This window comes from Cervus canadensis, chromosome 19 (genome assembly GCF_019320065.1).
Source record: "Cervus canadensis isolate Bull #8, Minnesota chromosome 19, ASM1932006v1, whole genome shotgun sequence".
NCBI classification, from domain to species: domain Eukaryota; kingdom Metazoa; phylum Chordata; class Mammalia; order Artiodactyla; family Cervidae; genus Cervus; species Cervus canadensis.
The window spans coordinates 23,103,297-23,125,307 of NC_057404.1; positions in this window are offsets into that span (position 1 = coordinate 23,103,297).

Consider the following 22,011-nt stretch of genomic DNA (forward strand, 5'->3'; position numbering starts at 1 on the left):
CCTCAGAGCAACTGAGCCGAGGTATTCTTCAAGGAGCAAAGCCATATTTCTCTTCTTTTTAAGAAGAGGGAAGTTTTTGAGGATTGCACTATTTTATGGGGAGAGGAATATAAAGGAACTTTTGCTCTTTAAGCAAAAGTTTCCACAGGCATCCTCTCCAGTCAGTTTCAGTGTGAGGCATTCTTAGGAAATTTTCTTTTGTTCCTTGCTTTATATACATTTTTCACGGGAGTTCTGATCATAAGGGTCCATGGACTCCCAAAGGATTTTTAGAGAGAATGCTGAGGTTGGACTTGGATAGGGAAAAAAATTGTATCTTTAATTTGATTAATCTCTAACTACAACTTCACATGTCTCTCATGATGAATTTAGATCACATCCTTCAGTAATATTAGCAGTACTGTGCCCTTGTCATCGATAGAAAGCATAGATACTTTCCTGTTACATTAGCATCATTGCTGATGTGTTGAAATGTCCCGATTCTCACTCCTTATGAAACTGTCATTCCTAGCACTGTATATTGCTGTTTTTTAAATTTACTTTTTAATTGGAGGATAATTGCTTTATAGTGATATGTTGGTTTCTGCTGTACAGTAATGCAAATCAGTCATAATTATGTATGACTCCCTTTTGAGCCTTTCTCCTCAACCCCATCCGTCCCCTCTAGGTTGTCACAGAGCGCCAGGCTGGACTCCCTATGTAATATAGCAACTTCCCACTAACTATCTGTTTTAACACTTGATAGTGTGTATACGTCAATGCCACTTTCTCAATTCGTCCCACACTCTTCCTTCCCTTGCTACGACCACAATGTTGTCATTTAATGGAATAATAGAGACATGTATGCTTTGTATCACAAATTGGTTGCTTTAATAATTAGGTTCTTTTATAATCTTACGTATGTCATTGTGTTATTTCTCCTCCTCTTAACTTTTATGTTCTAATGAATGATCATATTCTTTGGTATCTTTGTTCTTTTATTTAGGAAGGGGTTCTCGTGATGATAATAGAATAGAGGCACTTCCTTGCATGTTTGAGGATCAGTGAAGATGCCTGTGCTGCAGTGATAGAAAGGAGAGAGGTAGGGTATAAGGATGGAGAGAGGGGTGGCCTGATGATGTCAAATATTGTGGTTCTCCTGATAAAGACATCGAGTTTGCTCTGAATATGTTGGTGAGCTATCTGAGGATTTTAAGCAGAGGGATAATGTAGTACAGTTGGCATTTTGGAGGAGTTTCTTTAGCTGCTGTGTTGAAAAAAGGTTATAGGAGTTAGGAGTGTGAAAATAAAAGCAGAGATCATTTTGGAGTTAATGTGGTCATCCTGGTGGGAGATGATGGTTAGCTCGGACTACAGTGGGACAGAAGATGTGGTGAGAAGTCTTAGCAATTGGACTTGCTGATGGGTTAAATCTAGGATGTGAAAGAAGATAGTGTTATGGGTAACAGTGGGGATTTGGACCTGAGGAACACATAGAATAAGTTTGCTATTGACTTATAGGGAAGCTCCAGAAGAAACATTGGGGGAAAGGATAAATCCAAAGCTTCCAAAGCAGTGACACAGTTACCTTGCTCATCATCCGAACATGGTGGGTTCCCTGCAGTAGCTACACAGGAAGAATCAAGAGGCGGTGCTCATGCATTCTGGGGATGGAGTGAAGCTTGGAACTCGTTTTGCATGTCACTCTGTGTGAAATTAAGAGAACTGAAGTGTACCTATTGTAGAGCAAGGTGAAATTTGAGAGTCTGCTTAACAGATACCAGTACTGCGCAGAGGGAAAGTTGAAGCTCTAGTCTGGGTCCTCTGACCTTCCTGGAAGTAACACCTACTCTGACTTTTGAGGGTTTTCCCATGGATTGCAGTGGCTCTCGCACCAGAAGTAGAGATCTGAAAAATGTTTGTATCATGGACTTCAGTGACCCTTTTGGAGGCCTTTCACAAAAAAGAATCACCAGCATATCTTCCTTTGTCAGGGAGGATTCTGCCTGCCATTCACAAGAAACCATGCCAAGTAATTTAATAAAACGAATCTATTACATACATTTAAGAAAGTGTTAGGAAGTGCAACCAGAAGGCGAGGGAACCTCAAAAATTGCCACTGGGGGAAGCTGCTGCCAACCCAAGGGTTGAAGGGAAAGAGAGGGAGACTAGTCCGCCAGGGGACATGGGGAACACTTAGACCTGCTTGGTGGGATCTGGGGCCACATAGGAGAGCCAGAGAGAGATGTTACCTCGCAGGAGATGCTGCCTGCTGCAGGGGAGTGCGGGGTGCGGGGGGGGAAGTCACTGGTTTTCTTTTTCTCTTCCTCCTGCTGGAGGCAGGAAGCAAGGGGCCCCAGAAACATGGCTGGCAGGGGTTGCCACCTGTGCAGTTCCAAGTAGACTAGGGAAAAGGTGGGGCATCGTTCTGAGGACAGATAAGCAAATGATTGGTAAACAGCCTCACAAAAAAATGAAAGAAGAATGAAGTTGGTGAATTCCTATCTCAGAGATCAAAGGAAAGAAAGGAATTGTGTGGGGCTTCAGGTACTGTCAACACATAGAATCAGGTCTTAGGGAATAGAGATTAGTTTTATTGAGAACTTTGATAGATTTAGAAACTTTGGAATATCCCTATGTTGATTTTTATTTTCCTCATGATAGTAGATTCTTTAAACAAGGAGACAGCAAGGAAGGGAGACCCATGAAAACTACATACAGTTTTGCAGACCCTCTTGAGGGAAGAAAATCTCAAATGATGCAGTTGGCAAGGGAAGATTTTAAGAGGAGAGAGAATAGGCAATCATGTGGAATTCTTAAGGCAAAATAAAAATAAAATAGAGGTGAAGCAATAATCTTTGAATAGCACTCATTCTCAAGTTCAGATTCCTTTCTGATAACTTAGACTGTGGTTGAAAGTTCTCACTATAATTATTTTTTTCCATCACCCTTTGTTATTATGAGAGTGATGATAGCAAACTTTTAAAATCTATTTCTCTTCCATGTTAAAGTCCTTGCTCTTGCATCTAAAGTAATACCTACTCTTGGTGATGTCAGTAATATTATTTCCTCTGCAAGCATCATAAGCTTGGAAGATTTGTAGGATACAATCAATATGGAGTCTGGCATTCAGAGATTGAAAAGTTATATTTTGCAAAATTATTTTTTTTAGAACAGGACTTTAAGGAGACATTGAAATCCAAATCTTGATAATTCAAAATTCAGCTCCTCGATTTGTAATTTTTTTAGATAAGCCAGATTTGACTTTGCCATCTCTAAGTCTAACGTTTATAATGCACATAATCTGATTTTCTTTCTCTACAGATATTTTATCTGGTAGTCTTTATTAGTTTAAGCAATGAAAAATTTCCATAAAAGTTATTGTAAAGATTCCCTTTACTTTTAAAGAGACTCGTAGTACCTGTTCCTAATTTTAAAAAACATTTCTAGAATTTATACTTGAAGTCCAGTAAGGTGATAGCTGGACTTCAAGTATAAATTCTAGTAGAATTACTTATTCTGGATTTTACTCTTTATTGTACTTAATTGCTTTCCTTGATACCCTCTGACATGTCATTGATATTTACCATGTTCAGTTATTGATTCATCAAGCTGAAAGCCATTTTCATGTATTGAAATTTGTATTCGAAACATATTTATGTCTTCAAATATCAACTGACTCAGTAAATAAAACTCTACTGATTGCTAAGTATTATTAATTATAATCTCCCAAGGTAGTAAGTGCTTTACACTTTTCCCATTGTACTTTGGTCCTGTTATCTCATTAGCCCTACAGGATGGTTCAGGAGATTTCCTCATTTGGAGGTGAGAATATCTGGTTCAGAGTGGGATGTGTGGCAGCTGTGACTACGATACTGTGGACCTCTCATAGGTCAGTTAATGTGAAGTCTCTCTCTCTTTTAACGGTGTTCTTATGTCTTATGCCTGGGAGAGTGAGTGGCACGGCAGAGATTCAGGAAATATTTGCTTTACTCTAGTTATTACTCTTGGCATGTTGTCTGATTCTAGAAAAAAAAAATGGGAAATTGCCTCTCCTGTCTTTCATGTATAGGTAATATAATAGCGTACAAAGCAGCAGATGAACCCACTGACATTATGCCTATCCTGTTAATCCTGAAGGCTATCATTTATGAAGATGAAGTTCATAAATTTATGAAATAAGGGAATATATAAGGAAGTATAAGAAGCCTATGTGCTTTGAATAGTGATTTAATCTGAAAAGCCAATAACATCCTGTTTCCTTAAAACTGGTGCTTCATTAGGAGGACTAGTGAATACTTAGAAATTTTTCTATCATTAAGGTGAAGTCTAGTTCTCCACAGAGGCAATAGATGTCCTGTTACGATTTTTATAAGAGAATTGCTTTCTCTTTCCTCCCCTTCCTCAAGCCCCATTCAACACTGTCATTCACAGCAGAATTGTACTTTCTGGGTGGTACAGCCTATAAATATGTATTGACATCTAATTCTGGGTCAGGCACCATGCATGGGAATATCAAAGAATAGGGTACATTCCCTGACCTTGGAAATTCAGATTATTTCTCAATGGAATTCAGTAGTTCAGCCATTATTGCAAAATTGCTTTCATATCCACCAACTCATGAATTTTTCATCAACATCCTTGAGGATACTGTTAGTGTTTTAATGAGGTTAAACATGCTTAATGTCTCTCAGAGATGAAGTGGAGCCTAAAAGAGCGTATTCTAGCTCTTTTTCCCAAGGTGGCAGTGGTGGTGCTCTGTAGGATCTATAGAAAGCCATCCTCTCCTTTGGGTCATCTCTCACTCCCCTTGCCTTCAAGGCTTCCACAATCTCTTCCCACAAAGGAATTAAGGCTTCATTTCCTTCCATTTCTCCTGAGACAACCTGATATGATGAGATGAGTGTGGTGCCCGTGGGGAGTGTGTGCTCTGGTCTGCTGCAGAGATTGGAGAGGTAAAAGAGGAACCCTGCATTTCCCAGGCTCCTTTGCAATTGTGGTTCTGAATATAATTCATTTTCATTAATGTCATGCACTCACTTGAGATTTGGAAGGTAGAGTGAGGCAGAGGACCTCTTTCCATGGCTGTTATCTTCTGTCACTGAGCATGGTCATGGTACTGGCCTTCCCCTAGCTGTGTTCTGATACAGAGCTACTAGGATTGAAGGGGTGATGAGAAGAAGTGGGGTGTGGGGCATGACAAGATCTCAGTGTTGGGGCACTGGCGGCCTCTTTCTGGATCATGGCTCTGGTTTGCTGCTAGAACAGAAAGTTCCAGTAGGTGTCCTCTGATTTCTGCCTCTCTGCTACCTGCACAACAGCCGACTCTATTGTTTTCATATTATAGATAAGGAAACTAACACAGAGAAGTTAAGTAAACTGCTCAGTTCACACAGCTAATGAATGGTCGATGCAGGTTTTAATTGCCTGATTTTTTGTCTGCCCTTTTACCTTGCTCTGCTGACTTTTTAAATATTAGTCTGTGTTTAGTTTTCATATGTTATATGTCCACAGAGGCCTTCTGTGAAAGGAGGAATAATGCAAGGCCCTACTCAATAAATGCCAAGTAGCTAAGCAACATTTTCCCTTTATAGACAAGGAGTTTAGGGCCCAGATGGTGCAGAACTACGTCAAAGCTTTAACAGATAATTGGGGCTGAACTGCCAGCATGTGTTCTGATTCTGTGTATGTTGTTCTTTTCAGTATCTTATAAAAATCTGATGAAGGTTTTAGACCCTTTAATTAAAAAAACCCAAACACACGAAACCCCCCCCCCCCAAACATACAATCAGATTGATCATATTCTTTGCAGGCAAAGATGAAGAGGCTCTATACAGTCAGCAAAAACAAGAGCAGGAGCTGACTGTGGCTCAGATCATGAACTCCATATTGCCTAATTCAGATTTAAATTGAAGAAAGTGGGAAAAACCATTAGACCATTCAGGTATGACCTAAGTCAAATCCCTTATAATTATACAGTGGAAGTCAGAAATAGATTTAAGGGACTAGATCTGATAGACAGAGCGCCTGATGAACTATGGATGGAGGTTCGTGACATTGTACAGGAGAAAGGAATCAAGACCATCCCCAAGAAAAAGAAATGCAAAAAAGCAAAATGGCTGTGTGAGGAGCCCGTACAAATAGCTGTGAAAAGAAGAGAAGCAAATAGCAAAGGAGAAAAGGAAAGATATACCTATTTGAATGCAGAGTTCCAAAGAATAGCAAGGAGAGACAAGAAAGTCTTCCTCCGCAATCAATGCAAAAAAATAGAGGAAAACAATAGAATGGGAAAGACTAGAGATCTCTTCAAGAAAATTAGACATACCGAGGGCACATTTCAGGCAAAGAAGGGCAGAATAAAGGACAGAAATGGTATGGACCTAACAGAAGCAGAAGATATTAAGAAGAGGTGGCAAGAATACACATAACTATACAAAAAAGATCTTCATGACCCAGGTAATCACAATGGTGTGATCACTCACCTAGAGCCAGACATCCTGGAATGTGAAGTCAGGTGGGCCTTAGGAAGCATCACTATGAACAAAGCTAGTGGAAGTGATGGGATTCCAGTTGAGCTATTTCAAATCCTAAAAGAAGATGCTATTAAAGTGCTACACCCAATATCCCAGCAAATTTGGAAAGCTCATCAGTGGCCACAGGACTGGAAAAGGTCCGTTTTCATTCCAATCCCAAAGAAAGGCAATGCCAAAGAATGCTCAAACTACCACACAATTACACTCATCTCACATGCTAGTAAAGTGATGCTCAAAATTCTCCAAGCCAGGCTTCAGCAAAATATGAACTGTGAACTTCCAGACGTTCAAGCTGGTTTTAGGAAAGGCAGAGTAACCAGACATCAAGTTGCCAATATCCGCTGGATCATCAGAAAAGCAAGAGAGTTCCAGAAAAACATCTATTTCTGCTTTATTGACTATGCCAAAGCCTTTGACATAGTTGTGTGGATCACCACAAACTGTGGAAAATTTTGAAAGAGATGGGAATACCAGACCACCTGAACCGCCTCTTGAGAAACCTGTATGCAGGTCAGGAGACAACAGTTAGAACTGGACATGGAACAACAGACTGGTTCCAAATAGGAAAAGGAGTACATCAAGGCTGTATATTGTCACCCTGCTTATTTAACTTATATGCAGAGTACATCATGAGAAATGCTGGGCTGGATGAAGCACAAGCTGGAATCAAGATTTCCAGGAAAAAATATCAGTAACCTCAGATATGCAGATGACACCACTTTTATGGCAGAAAGTGAAGAAGAACTCAAGAGCCTCTTGTTGAAAGTGAAAGAGGAGAGTGAAAAGGTTGGCTTAAAGCTCAACATTCAGAAAACTAAGATCTTGGCATCCAGTCCCATCACTTCATGGCAAATAGATGGGGAAACAGTGGAAACAGTAGCTGACTTTATTTTTCTTGGCTCCAAAATCACTGCAGATGGTGATTGCAGCCATGAAATTAAAAGACGCTTACTCCTTGGAAGGGAAGTTATGACCAACCTAGGCAGCATATTAAAAAGCAGAGACATTACTTTGCCAATAAAGGTCCATCTAGTCAAGGCTATGGTTTTTCCAGTGGTCATGTATGGATGTGAGAGTTGGACTATAAAGAAAGTTGAGCACTGAAGAATTGATGCTTTTGAACTATGGTGTTGGAGAAGACTCTTGAGATTCCCTTGGATTGCAAGGAGATCCAACCAGTCCATCCTAATGGAAATCAGTCCTGCATATTCATTGCAAGGACTGATGTTGAAGCTGAAACTCCAATACTTGGCCATCTGATGCAAAGAGCTGACTCATTTGAAAAAACCTGATGCTGGGAAAGACTGAGGGCAGGAGGAGAAGGAGACGACAGGGAATGAGATGGTTGGATGGCATGACTGACTCAATGGACACGAGTTTGAGTAAACTCTGGGAGTTGGTGATGGACAGGGAGTCCTGGCGTGCTGCGTTTCATGGGGTTGCAAAAGAGTCGTATATGTCTGAGTGACTGAACTGAACTTAAATCTCCTTTTGGCAATTTGGGTTCCTTTTGGAAAGTTCCTCTCTCCACTGCGTGCAGCATTGGTGAGGGTGGGAATCTGCTTTGACGATTCCAGCATCTTTTCCCTCTCTCTGTCCATGTCCTTTGCTGTGTGACATAGCAGTTACTGTTACAGAAGCAGTGGAGTATATCTTCCCTAATATTTCCCTGGGCTTCCCAGGTCATTCAGTGCTAAAGAATCCACCTGCTAATGCAGGAGACTCAAGAGACGCAGGTTCAGTCCCTGGGTTGGGAAGATTCCCTGGAGTAGGAAATGGGTATTCCAGTATTCTTGCCTGGAATATTCAGTGGATAGGCAAGCCTGGTGGGCTACAGTCCATGGGTGACAAAGAGTTGTATGTGACTGAGTACACACTTTATTATATCCTTTAGCTATGAGTGTCTTCCAGGATGCGGTGGGGGTGAAAATATGCCAGTTTGGGCATTTAACTAAAGAGACCTTGAGTATGCTTGCCCTATCTCTTGTGTCTCTGACTTTACCACTAGAACATGGTTGATCTAGCCTGATAGAAGAAGAGGGATATGTGGAATGGGGACATGTAAAGCAGAGGCCATTTTAGTTCATCCAGCCACCAGCTGATGCTAGACACATGAACAACTGCAACTAAAATTAAATGTCTCCCTTGACATATATACACTGCTGCTGCTGCTGCTAAGTCGCTTCAGTCGTGTCCAACTCTGTGCGACCCCATAGACGGCAGCCCACCAGGCTCCCCCGTCCCTGGGATTCTCCAGGCAAGAACACTGGAGTGGGTTGCCATTTCCTTCTCTAATGCGTGAAAGTGAAAAGTGAAAGTGAAGTTGCTTAGTCATGTCTGACTCATAGCGACCCCGTGGACTGCAGCCTACCAGGCTCCTCCGTCCATGGGGTTTTCCAGGCAAGAGCACTGGAGTGGGATGCCATTGCCTTCTCCAATATATACACTACTATATATAAAAGATAAGTAAGAACCTACTGTAGAGCACATGGGACTCGACTTGGTCCCATGACCTATACAGGAGTGGAGTCTGGAGGAGAGTGGATATATGTATCAATATATATATGGCTAATTCACTTTGCTGTACTGCAGAAACTAACACAATATTGTAAATCAACTATGCTCCAATAAAAAATTGATTTAAAAAATTAATTTAAATTAATTATTTTCAGGTGACCCTGAGCTAACCCTGGATATATGTGCAATAAAGACTTGGAGCTGTATGCCACTAAGTTTTCATGATTGTTTATTATTATTACTATAGGGCAGTTTGATGACGGTAGGTAACTGAGACAGTGAAATTACAAATAGAAACACTTTGCCTTTTTCCTCTCCAAATTGTTGACAGTAACCAAAAGCTAGGCCAATTGAGGACTTAAACTTGGGTTGATGTCGGGGAAGAGGTCATGTTTTAAAAACCACTCTATTCTGTTCATTGTTCATAAATGATTTTTATACTTCCTCTGGCAAAATATGCTCACTTCTTTCCATACCTCTCTCTAGGGCATAAGGCTTAAGGTTCCAGGTCAAGGATTTAAAAAATCTACGTTTCAGATGTGGCTAAGACTCTGTGGATTTATTTCCTTGTTGTTCAGTTGCTCAGTCATGTCCAACTCGTTGTGACCCCATGGACTGCAGCACCCTAGGCTTCCCTGTCCTTCACTGTATCCTGGAATTTGCTCAGACTCATGTCCATCGAGTCAGTGATGCCATCTGACCATCTCATCCTCTGTCACCCCCTTTCCTCTGGCCCTCAATCTTTCCCAACATCAGAGTCTTTGCCAATGAGTCGGCTCTTTGCATCAGGTGGCCAAGTATTGGAGTTTCAGCTTCAGCATCAGTCCTTCCAAAGTTTGTTTCCTTGGTCAGTTTCTTTTCATTTGAAACTCTTGGAACTAAGAGCAAGTTATTCTTCTCTGACATACTCAATATATAATGATGATACTGGGATACGATATTTGCAATAAATCCTTTAATTCCAAAAGGGTGATATAGGAGGCACCTTGTACTCCCTGCTCCATAGTAGCTCTGGGGTCTTGGTGGGCACATGCCACCCATTTGATGAGGGCTGTTTTCTGCTGCTAAAACACAACTAATATTACTGCAATGAAAGCCATTGATTGGGAATTTATTTCATAATGAAGAATAGACATAATTTTTTTAAAGAATTATAATTTTTCACTCTTCTTTTTTCTTAAAAATATACACCTATTTCCTGAAAAAATTAAAAAAGATCTAAATTGCAATAATACCAGTTTTGTTTAATTTGTTTCTATTAGATGGTAAGATTATAAAGATGAGTTTTTTAAAATAGCAATATGCAGGCATCTTTGATATTTATTTGATTTTGACTTTTCATAAGAATAAGAGCTAAAACCTCCAATTTACAGAGGCATACAAGGCAAACTGAATATTCATTTTCATATTTTCTTTGTTATCTAAGGGTAGATGGTCTCATGAAACGCTTAGAAATCGTGAAAGATTTCCAAAAATCTTTCTTTTGGAGTTGAATTCATGATTTCATTTCCCCTGTCCTCAAAACAATGAGGGTATCTTTCCAGAAGTTTCATCATTGGCCCTATGTATGTTTTCAGGAAAAGAATTGTGAATCCCTTTTCCATCTCAGTAAAAGTAATTTTCATCAGACCTTTATAGTATTTCAGAGTGTCTGCAGACTTCTGAAAAATTGACTAGATACTATCATTTCCAACTTCAGCCTGCTGAAACACTTCCTGCAGCACTAGAAAGTTTTTCACATATTGCAGATTCCAATCTCTTCTCCCAATGTGGCAAGTTGGCCGGTGGAATCTACAGATGTCCAGAGCAGCATTTATAAAGGTGACCGCTGAGCTTCCAGTGAGATGATTTACCTCATTCTTAAGTGCCCAGATAGCTGCCAGCTGAGCCAAGACATAAATGAACTCCACCCCTTCTGACTATTCTGGGAATATGATTTACTTTTCTCATAAAAACATGCAATTTCTGCCCAAATTTCAATCAAGCTCTTCAAGACTCATGCTCTTGTCAGCCAGGGGACATCTGTGCCGAGGACATCTTTGTAATCAGCCTACTCCCAGACAGAACCTAGTTTAGATGAGAGAGCCCATTTTCAGGGCAGCAGATGACACTCCCAGGGCTGTTGGCTATCTGATTTCAAGACAAAGCAAAGAAACCTCATGATACGTACAGCTTCTTTCTTTCTTAGAGCAGAGCAAGTTGTCATGTGTGACAGGTGAAACATCCGCAGAGAGCGCCAAGAATGTGTGCCGTGGTTACAACTGGCAAATAAACTCTTCTTTTTGAGGGTATCATTTGTATCTGTAGCTTCAAAAAGGGCATTTTTCATAGATATTTTATCTAGGAAATAAGTTTAGGTACTGGCACCAGGGAGTGATAGTGATATTCCACCCACTAAGAGAATAAGGTGCATTACTCTCTGAAACATACTTGAAAAGATACTCAACAGTTTTGAGGAAGATGCTATTCCTGATAAGTGTAGTACTTCAGTTTTTTGAATTTGGCCTTTTCTAGGTTGTGGGATATTATGGACTGAATTGTGTGCCCCACCCCCTGCCTAATTTTTATTTTGAAGTCCTCACCCCTAGTAGCTCAGAATGGGCTGTATTTGGAGTTAGGGTCTTTAAAGATATAATTAAGTTAAAACGAGGTCATAATGATGAGTCCTAATCCAATATGACTGATGTCCATATAAGAAGGGGCCATGAGAATACAAACGTGTACAGACAGACCATGTGAAAACACAGGAAGAAGGTGACCATCTACAAGACATGGAAAGAGGCTTCAGAATGGAAATCACCCTTGATGACTCCAGAAATAAATTCTATTGTTTGAGCCACCCAATCTGTATTATATTATTATGGCAGCCCCTGCAACTAATACATACAAATTCTCAAAGATCTTACCAATTACGGGAGGCCTTTTTCTTTTTTCTTTTTTTGACTTGACAATACAGTAAGTGTTCTTGAAGGTTGTTTCAAAATTGTTCCAGTTAAGAAAAATCCAAATTTTGATATAGTTAGTCTTTTCAAAACAATCTCCTTCACATGAAAAGATCTACAGATTCTGCTATCTTGACATGATGATCACTGAATATATTTCTCTAATTGTGTTGACTTCAAAACTTGCCCTAGCACACACATGAACACAATGGCTTTGGTGCCATCTCTCTGGAAGAGAGCAAAGCCAAAAGATACCTAAGTTTTCTTTCATTTGCTATTTCCAGTTGACGTTAATCCCAGTGAAAACTTAGAAGTTTCTTTAATTGTAATGGGAAAGTGTATTTTCACTAATTCTTTTCAGTGATAAGTTATGAACTAGTCACTTGGTCACAGCAATGTGCAAAAAGGCTTGAGAATGTCTTGGATTGCATAGCTTCTTTCCAGTCATAACTCAAGTATCCTATTGTACGTAGGATAGTTCATGCTGTGGTATGGGAAGGGGTGAGTGGACTTTAATGAAGAGCTGGCAGCCTCTGCCAAAATAGCTAACACCTATTTAGAAGTTCCTGTGTGCTAAACACTGCTCTAAGCCCTTACATATCATATGCCATTTAATCCTCACAATTCATCAAGATCCATTACAACTCCTAAAATATAGGCAACAAATTGAGACAGAAATTAAATCAGCTGATTATACTCACAGAGCTAGAAATGAGGAAGCAGAATTTCAACCCAGCTCAAGTAAACAATTATTGTCTACAAAGGCAACGTTAAGGTCATAAAAAAGTGGAAGAAGTGTGACTATTTGGAAGAGACAATGAAGGGTATTTTCTTAGGAAGACAATAATATCATCTCTGCCTTCTTTCTAGCTAAGCAGAGTAGTCCTAATTTTCCAAGATGTAAGTAAATCCATGTCTTAGTCTGTTCAGCCTGCTGTAACAAAGATAGCATAGACTGGTGGTTTACAAACAACAGTTATTTATTTTTCATGGTTCTGGAGGCTGAAAAGTTGAAGATCAAGGAGCCAGCAGATTTGGTGTCTGGTGAAGACCCACCTCCTGGTTTATAGATGGCCATCTTTTCCCTATGTCTTCCCTTAGTAGAAGAAGGGAAGAGAGTTGCCTGTCATACATACTTACCTTACCCCTCCAGACTAAGGATGTTTTCCTCCAACTAATTCTCAGAGCACTCTGCAGCATGCATTTGGTTCATTTGCAGATTTATTTATTAATTTACTTATTGATTTGTTCATCATCCATTAGCAATCTTCTAAGCATTTATGATGTTCCAGTTACAGTGTTAGGTACTAGTGAAATACCAAAGAGAACATGAATTGTAATGTCAAGGTTTTATAGTGCAAAAGAATATTATATGGGAAATAGATGTTGAATAGCTTATCTTGTTGTGAACTTCTTTTATGTGCTGTGTTACACCAGTGAATTTTTGGGTTATAATGTCTATCACTCCTCTCTCTCCTTATACCTAGTGCAGTGACAGTCACATAACGGGAGCTTGAAAATGCCTGTCCTTCTAAACATGCAAATTTAATTCTTTTAAGTAACTTCACATGTATGTTTAACTCACATGTATTTTGGAATAATATTTTAGCACTGGTGTAAAAATACACCACGGAATGATCAGATACGCCATCAGAAAATAGGGAAAATTGAGTTTAGTAGCATGTACCATATAACTGCCTCCAGGCCTCGCCAATTTCTGCAGATTGTGTGGAATTTGAAATTTGGAATTGGACTATTGACACTGAGAGGGAAGGTGTCCGATGATGCCCAACCAATTTCTAACTCAAATAAAATGTCACATTTGCTCACCTTTGACTGAGCTCAAAATAACTTATATATTGTACTTAAGAATCGATTCCGACTTACCTTTTTGTGAGAAGACTAATATAAAGTACTGTGCATTTATAATACCAGTATATGCAACAGAAACACACATGATTAGAGGTAAGAACAACTGTTCAATTATACATTTGAATGAAAATCTCAAAATACATTCTTACTCCGTTTGGGAACTCTTAATTTGTCTATCATACAGCAAATGGTGAGAAGAAAGCTAGTTGTCTTGTAAGCTGTAACAGTCAATTCGAGAAGTGAGAAAAACTCAATTAGCCAACTAGTTTGTGTTCAATGCAAAATAATTCATCTGATTTTTCCATTGGCAATGAAAATTATAGCAACAGCCTCAAACTTCAGCTTCTATTCTCCGGGTTTTTAGGCTTGCTTTTTTTTTTTTTTTTTTAAGAAATAAGATTATTGTGTTTGACTAATCACTTCCATAATGAATGCCTCTTTTGGTAATGTGTAGGGAAATTTTGATTCATTGATTGGTAGGATTTGGAGAAGTAATCTTTTATCCTTACATACCTTAATTATTAAGACAAATGAATATGTTGTTCAAATTAATGGAATGATTAATTACCCTAATCTTCACCTTAATTTTCCTTTAGTGATTTTTCTTGTTAATGCTCTTAGTTGAATAAGGTCATCTCATAGAATGATTGTAGTTGCCAATCTGGGGAAATAAAGTCTTCCATTAAATACACACTTTATGGATTTTCACAGTATTTACTCATGCATCTTTTTGACTCTTCATTCCCTGGCCCAAAACGGACTGAAAAAGAAAATCAAGTATTTGTCCAACAAAATTTTTCTTGCCTGTAGGATATCTCAGGAGAATCCTCACCCTCAAAAGTGAAGCCTCCTTGTATTGTTTCCAGGTAATACAGTTTTGCTTTCGTAAGAAGCAGATGAAGTGATGAGATTATGCCTCTGGTCTGTTTTTAAGCAAGGTGTGGTAGGAAGCCTCCAAGATGGCCCCAAAGGTGTCCTCTTGGTGCTCATGTTCCTGTTTAATGCCTTCTTCTCTAATTTACTGCCCAGCCTCTAGCAAATGGAACATGGCCCAGAGGTGGAATTCACTCCTGAGACTAGATTCTAAAAGATGCTAGTTGGAATCTAGAATTTTTAACATTTTCCATCCTGTATGTGATAGAATGAATCGTTTCCCTTCATTGAAGGCTATGTGTTTCCAGATGAATAGGGCCCACTGTATGCCTAGCAGAATGCAGGGAGAAAGCCCACACCAAGGGCTATCATCAGGGATACGCAGAACATCAGCATTGCAAAGAGAATCCTAAAACTTCCAGATAGACGGGGAAAAAAAGCAGGTCACACATGATCAGGAGTGATAATGACATCAAAATTCTCAATAGCATGACAATAGAGAAATGCCTCCTGTCCTGAGCAAAATGACTTCTAACTGGAATTATATTCTCAGCCAGACAATCAATCAAGTGCGAGGGTGGAGTAACAATGTTTTCAGACACGCAGTCTGTGAATTCATTGCCACAGCCTCACTCCGTGAATAGGGGCAAATAAAAGAATAAATGATTAAACGTGAGATCCAGAAAACAGAGGGTTCCCAAGAACAGAGAGAAGGGAAAAAGAAGAGAAGGCTCATTACCCCTGCCATACAGCATGTCAACGGGGGGACCCAGCCCACATTGCAGCGATGTCCCCAGGGAAAAAAGTAGATAAAAGTGTGGATATGTTTGACCTTGTTGGGAAGTGGTTGGCAGTTCTGACAGTTTGGGGAGGCAGCGATGATCAGTGTTGCCTTACTTAGAAGGAGGAAATGAAGATAATGTCTGTAACTGCAAAATCACAAAATTGCCAAACCGATAGCTTATGCAGAAATTAGATGGTAAATATCAGAAGAACCAGCGAGAGAAGTTGAAAATGATTACTCTGAAACCTGGGAAGTGAGAGAAGACAGGACAGAAGCAGCCTGCTTAAAAAGATAGCTGCACTCTTTGACTTCTAGAATTATGCGCTGACAACAGTAATGAGTTCCCAGAACTTAAAATCGTTAAAATGCCTCATCTTACTATTTCTTACTCCCTGGGTTACCCTCCCCTTCACACTCTGGAGACCCTTGAGTTATTATATTCTTACTGATGCATCCTGGTCACAGAGACCCCAGAAGTTTCCACCCCCCTATTCCTGTGTCTTCATTTCCCTGTTTCTCCATCCTGTTTGCCTTGCCCCTCCTTCCCACTCTCTATCAGCAAGGCTCTCAGGGAAAGGAGTTTGCATAAGCATGACCTTCTCTCTCTCCCTCTCCTTCTCTAGAATTGCAGTCAGCCTCTGGCAGAGACTCAGCATCCGTTGGGGTCATGAAGAGGTCTCGCTAATGATTTTTGCTCTCCTCTACCTTTGTAATGGTTTGGAAACAATAGATCTCCAATCGAGTCAGCCTGGTTCTTAGAGCACCTCGGGAGGGAGTTTTTCTTGCTTGTGTTCCTTCTCAGCCTCGGCTCTACTCTGGAAATTGAATTGTCTCTTTGCTCATTTAGACTTTTTAGTGAAATTTCATCCCATTAAGATGTGCTAAGGCGTGCTTGTCTGTTATTGATTTCTATGTGAATTCTGGAGAGTCAGGCTGTTAAACAAACATTGCTCACCCAGGTTGTTTTTTGAATGCATTCCCAGGAGGGAAGTCGACAAACTCCTCTGAAGGTCATTATCACAGCAGTTCTGGCTAGCCACTGGGATGGGGGCAGGGAGAATGTATGCAGGGACTTTTGACCATAAATTTCTTTGCCCATTCTGCATTCCAGATACTGAATCTGATCCAACTCTTCAGTCAAATTCTGGTTTGAATTAACAAGGGGGCAGTCTTCCCTTCTTTTCCTCTGTATCTTAAGTGACTAATCTGGTCACTCTGCATATATTTTTCTTTAACAATCTTGAGAGAGTCTGGATAATAAATTATTATTATTAATATTACCTTGTTAGTAGATGCAGAGGTGAGATTTGAACTCAAAAACCTCATTGAGAAACCAGGGGCTTGTGAAATACAGTAGACTACCCAAATCTCTTTTCTCCCACATCAAATTTCTTAAGCTCATTCTGCTTCGTATGGGGCAAAATGTATATATCCCATAGAGTTGTTGGGAAAATTAAATAATATAGCATAGGGACAGTGTCTAGCTTAGGGCTGGCTTGCAGTGCATGCTTAATAAATGGCAGTCACTATCAATTCCTGGTTCCTGGGTTCGGTATCATTTCTCCTCTGCCGCAGTATGTGAAGGGTCATCTATTAGAGATAATTCAAGACAGTAGGCGATTAAAGGTTGAGCTTGTTCTCAGGGCTAGAAGCCTTGTTAGAGCACCGGGTGATTTTCATGATGTTCATAAACCTTGGTGATCTCTACCTGCTTCTTCCATTTTGTAGAGAGGGTTGAAACACCATAGGTTATTTCTGTGTCCAGATTCTTGATAGAATTGCTCTACAGACCCATGTTTTTCAACAAATCCTTTCTCTGATTTATTCAGCCTGAATACACGGACTGGGGGGAAAGCACAGCTGCCAGCATGGGAATCCTGGCTTTCTTGACTTTCTAGCTATCTTATGTTGGAGGCATTGCTGAAACTGCCAGTGCTTCAGTTTCCCTGCCCAGAAAATGAAAATAAGACTAGTATCTACTCAGGTGGTTGAAAGGATTCAATAAGTTAATTCATGTAAATTGCCTTTAAAAGTTCCTGGAGCAAAGTCAGGTTCACTGTTTATTGAGCATTTACTACATGTCAGGTTCTGTTTTAAGTGCTAGAATCTATCGGTAACTGAAAAGACCAGTTTTCCCTCCTTTTTATTTTATTTAATTTATTTATTTTTATTGGTCAGCTAATATTTTAATTTTTTTTCATTTATTTTTATTAGTTGGAAAGTCTCTTAATGTGAACTAATAAGTATGGTGAGGATACTGAAACTGAATTTGTAATATGAGGTGGTGTTTGGATGCCGCTTGATGAGACTGAAACAAGAAATATTTCTGGCATTCCTTTGGGTTTGCTAGACTATTCAGAACCTTGGTGATATTTCCTTCAGCTTGTGGGTAAGGCTTTCGTATTTTCTCAGGAATGACTTCCCGTAAACTGGTACTTGTGGCTTCACAACAGGTAGCTTCTTTATAAGAACCATTGTGTGGAGGACAGATAAAGAAAATTGTGTGCTATAAGCCCAACAATTAAAGCTGTCTTGTTTTGAGTTTAGTTTTAACATATGGGGATGAGTTACCTGCTTAAGTTAGAAGGACCTAATCATTGTATCAGAATTTGCATTATGCTGAATATAATTGAGACTCTGTTCTTGACATAGAGATGTGATATAATTTCTAACATTTTGATAATCCAGTTATAAATGTCTTCCTTGTTTCTCCTGTAGGTTTCTGTTTTTAAATTACAAATGCAATCTACTTTTAACTGCTGTACTTTTCTGACCCGGAGAAGTCCTTTCCATTGAGTTGCAGCCAGAAATTTGGCAACAGTTGAATTAAGACTGAAACATTGCCTTTGTATGCATAACACACCCAAGGATTAACAAACTCACAGATAACTCGATCATCCTGAGTCATAGAGGAACTCGTTCTGTGTCGACAGTTGACAGCTCAATTTCAGAAGAAGCAGAGTTTTATTGGATAACTTATAGGCAGTGAAGCAGTAGACGCTATTTCCTTTGGCCATAACACACTGCCCTTTGTCTGTGTCACTTGTCATAAATGGAGTGAGAAATTACGCATCCTAATAGCAGTGTGCCGCTGGCCCTCTATATGTGATGGGCGCAGTCTGATTTGCATGCTTTGTAGTGGCCCAGATGCAGAATGCACAAGTCTGTCTGGAAATTCACTCATAGCACCTCTCCAAACATGCAGAAGGATTGAGAACCGTTACAACCATCATATCAGACTTCAATTTTGGAGTTTAATAAAAACCCCTCATAGTAGCCATTTATGATATTTCTTGTCAAAATCCCTTCTTCTGGGAAATGTATGCTCAGCTCTCATCCTGCATCCCTGTCCATTTATTCATAGATAAGTTTTCTATCATTTAGCTTAAATCCAACTACAACCCACTAACAAATACCCATCACAATGGTTGAGTTTAAATTTCAGTAGAGTGCTTTTCTCTATTACCAGTTAAGGCTGGTATTTTACTAGTAGGCATGGGTAAGTCTTTACAGACAAGTTTATAATATCTTGGGGTTAAATGTTTTGAATATCTCCCTAGGTAATCTTGAGCTCTCTGACTATGTTATCAGCTGCCTACAAACCTTTCCATATTCCTTTAGTCAATCTATGTATATTTTTGTGTCTTTACCAAGTTAATTAGACTTTACCAGTCTAGTTTTAGAGAACTTCTAGAATACACAGTTTTGGGAAAATGATGAACAATTCTTGTGCTAATCATCTTGGTAACATCTTCCCGAACACTTAATAAAACTATGGTAATTCACTAATATTCTTTAACAAGTAAAACATGTTATAAAATGTTGGTGTGAAATTGTCTGTTAATCTACTTTGAGTGCCATCTGAAATCACCGAATTGCTTTACTGATGCATGGTATTTTTTTTATTTAATTAAGCAAAACTGGCACTTGTAAAATATCACATTTCTTTTTCAACTTAAAATGAAGTATGACTGAAAGAAATACATGCTATGGTTGAGTTTGTATGTCAGAATCCCAATAACAGAAGAACTTGAAAAATTGATGTGCCTGAGCATTTGTTTTTTCAAACCAGATATTTAGGGACTGGCTAACGTGTGCAAGTACTGACCTTATTTTAGACATTGTTTTGGGGTGTACATTGGCCCAGTTAAATAGACCCTATGTGATACTTACACTCATTATCTCCATTTTATAGGTGAGAAAATTAAAACAGATGAATTAAAATTTATACACCTAGAAGATAGTGGACCCAAAATTCAAACTCAGGTCTCTGGTTTGATAGCTCATGCCCATAACCACCACCAGAGTGAGCCTCAAAATGAAACAGAGATTGGGATTAATATTGGTCTTTATTTGAAAGATAAACTATTAGAAAGCATATTTTATGTACTCTAACTTTTCATCTCTCACTCAACTGAGCCTACAAATTGCTTTGGGGTGTTAGCTGCATGCATTCCAGAACATTATCTATACCCAACTCACCTATGAAATTATTGCCTGTGCATCCTATCTGTTGTTTGATTCATGGAAGCTTTTTATACAGGAAGTTACTCCCTAGTTCACTGAGCTATCAGTATGAGCTCTTCTATGTCTTTCTTTGGCCTTATTTACATTTTTCATCACTGGTAGCTATTCGTGCTCAATGGAAGAGAACTCTAGTTAGAGACAGGGAAGTTCTGGGTCAATGTCTTTGTCCATTTAGCATGTTTTATGTTAGGTGTGAGATAGAATGAATCTGGATTGGAGTAACCTGGATTCTAAGGTTGACTTTGTGAAGAACTTTCTATCTAGTTCTTAGTTTTTTCATTTGAGGGTTTTCCTGTGCTAGATTATGTGGTATAGTTACCACACTGAGTCCCTTTATCTATGTCAATATATTAAACTGGGAGTTCTGTATTAGTTTTCCATTTATACATAAGAAATTACCACAGAAGTAGTACATTATGACAGTGTCCAGTTCTCAGCTCACAGTTCTGTGAGTCAGAAGTCTGAGCAGGGATCTGTTGGGTTTTTTCCTGGGTGTCTCAGAAGACTACATCTGGGTTCTCATCTGGGGTTCAAAGTCTTCTTTCAAGCTCCCTTGTTGCTAGCAGAATCTAGTGTCTTGTGGTTGTAGGAGTGAGGTTTCCATATTCTGAGTTGGTCAACAAGGGCCATTCTCTGCTCTTGGAGGCTGCCCTCTGTTCCTGCCACATGGCCTTTTCCACAACATGGCAGTTAACTTTTTTAAGGCCATCGGAAGGATCTCTTTTCATTTTGCATAAGTCTGCCTTTTTTTATTCACCCAACTAAGAGAAGCCCACCAAGTATAATCTCTTTGGGTTAACTTAGAGTCAATTGATTAGGGATTTTAATTACATTTGCAAAATTCTTTCTGCTGTATAACATGGCATCATAAAGGAAATGATGCCTTAAATTACTACTGCCAGGTGCCATCACAACAGTGAAGAGGGACAGCACTAGGTAATCCAGATTTTGAGTAGCCAAATAACAGCAAAGAACACAGAAAATGGAAGCTTCTAGTACATTAATCATAACACTTAATTCTCCCCCAATAAAAGCATTATTTATCAGGGTAGGCCTTTTTAAGCAGGTTCTAACCTAAGACAGTTGAGAGTCATTTGGTCATATACAGATGAGATAATTAATTTTGGAAATATGTAGATCATATAAAAATGAAATTTGAGATGGTAATGATAACCCTATATGCAAAACAGAAAAAGAGACACAGATGTACAGAACAGACTTTTGGACTCTGTGGGAGAAGGCGAGGGTGGGATGTTTCGAGAGAACAGCATGTATATTATCTATAGTGAAACAGATCACCAGCCCAGGTTGGATGCATGAGACAAGTGCTCGGGCCTGGTGCACTGGGAAGACCCAGAGGAATCGGGTGGAGAGGGAGGTGGGAGGGGGGATCGGGATGGGGAATACATGTAATTCCATGGCTGATTCATGTCAATGTATGACAAAAACCACTACAATATTGTAAAGTAATTAGCCTCCAACTAATAAAAATAAATGAAAAAAAAAATGAAATTTGACTACTGTGCCCAATATTGAGTCTGAGGGTCAGGGTGGTTGATGTTGGCATCTTTGATGCCAAGACAGCAAATGTTATGCTAATTCCAAAAGAAATCGAAAAGACACGGTTGTTCAGTGAGTCAAATCCGAGAAATAATCAAGACAATTTCCTAGCTCTCGCATGCTCCCAAACCTAAGTCTTCTAATTCGCTGAGCTTTTATGCTTCAAAACCCGAACAGAATTAATAAAATAGGAGTTATGTCTTTATTTTAATTGTGATTCAAATCTCAGACATGTTTTATTTCACTGAAATAGTATTCCAAATTAGATTCTGAACACCTACCAAGGTTGGTAAATTTTAACTTTTCATCTTTTGCTAGGGTTTTGGTAAATTTGGTAGGGTTGCCAAATTTCTTTTCAAACTACAGACCTTCCAAAAAGCACAACAGGGTGACCAAAGACAATGAAGTTGATCTCAAGACCTTA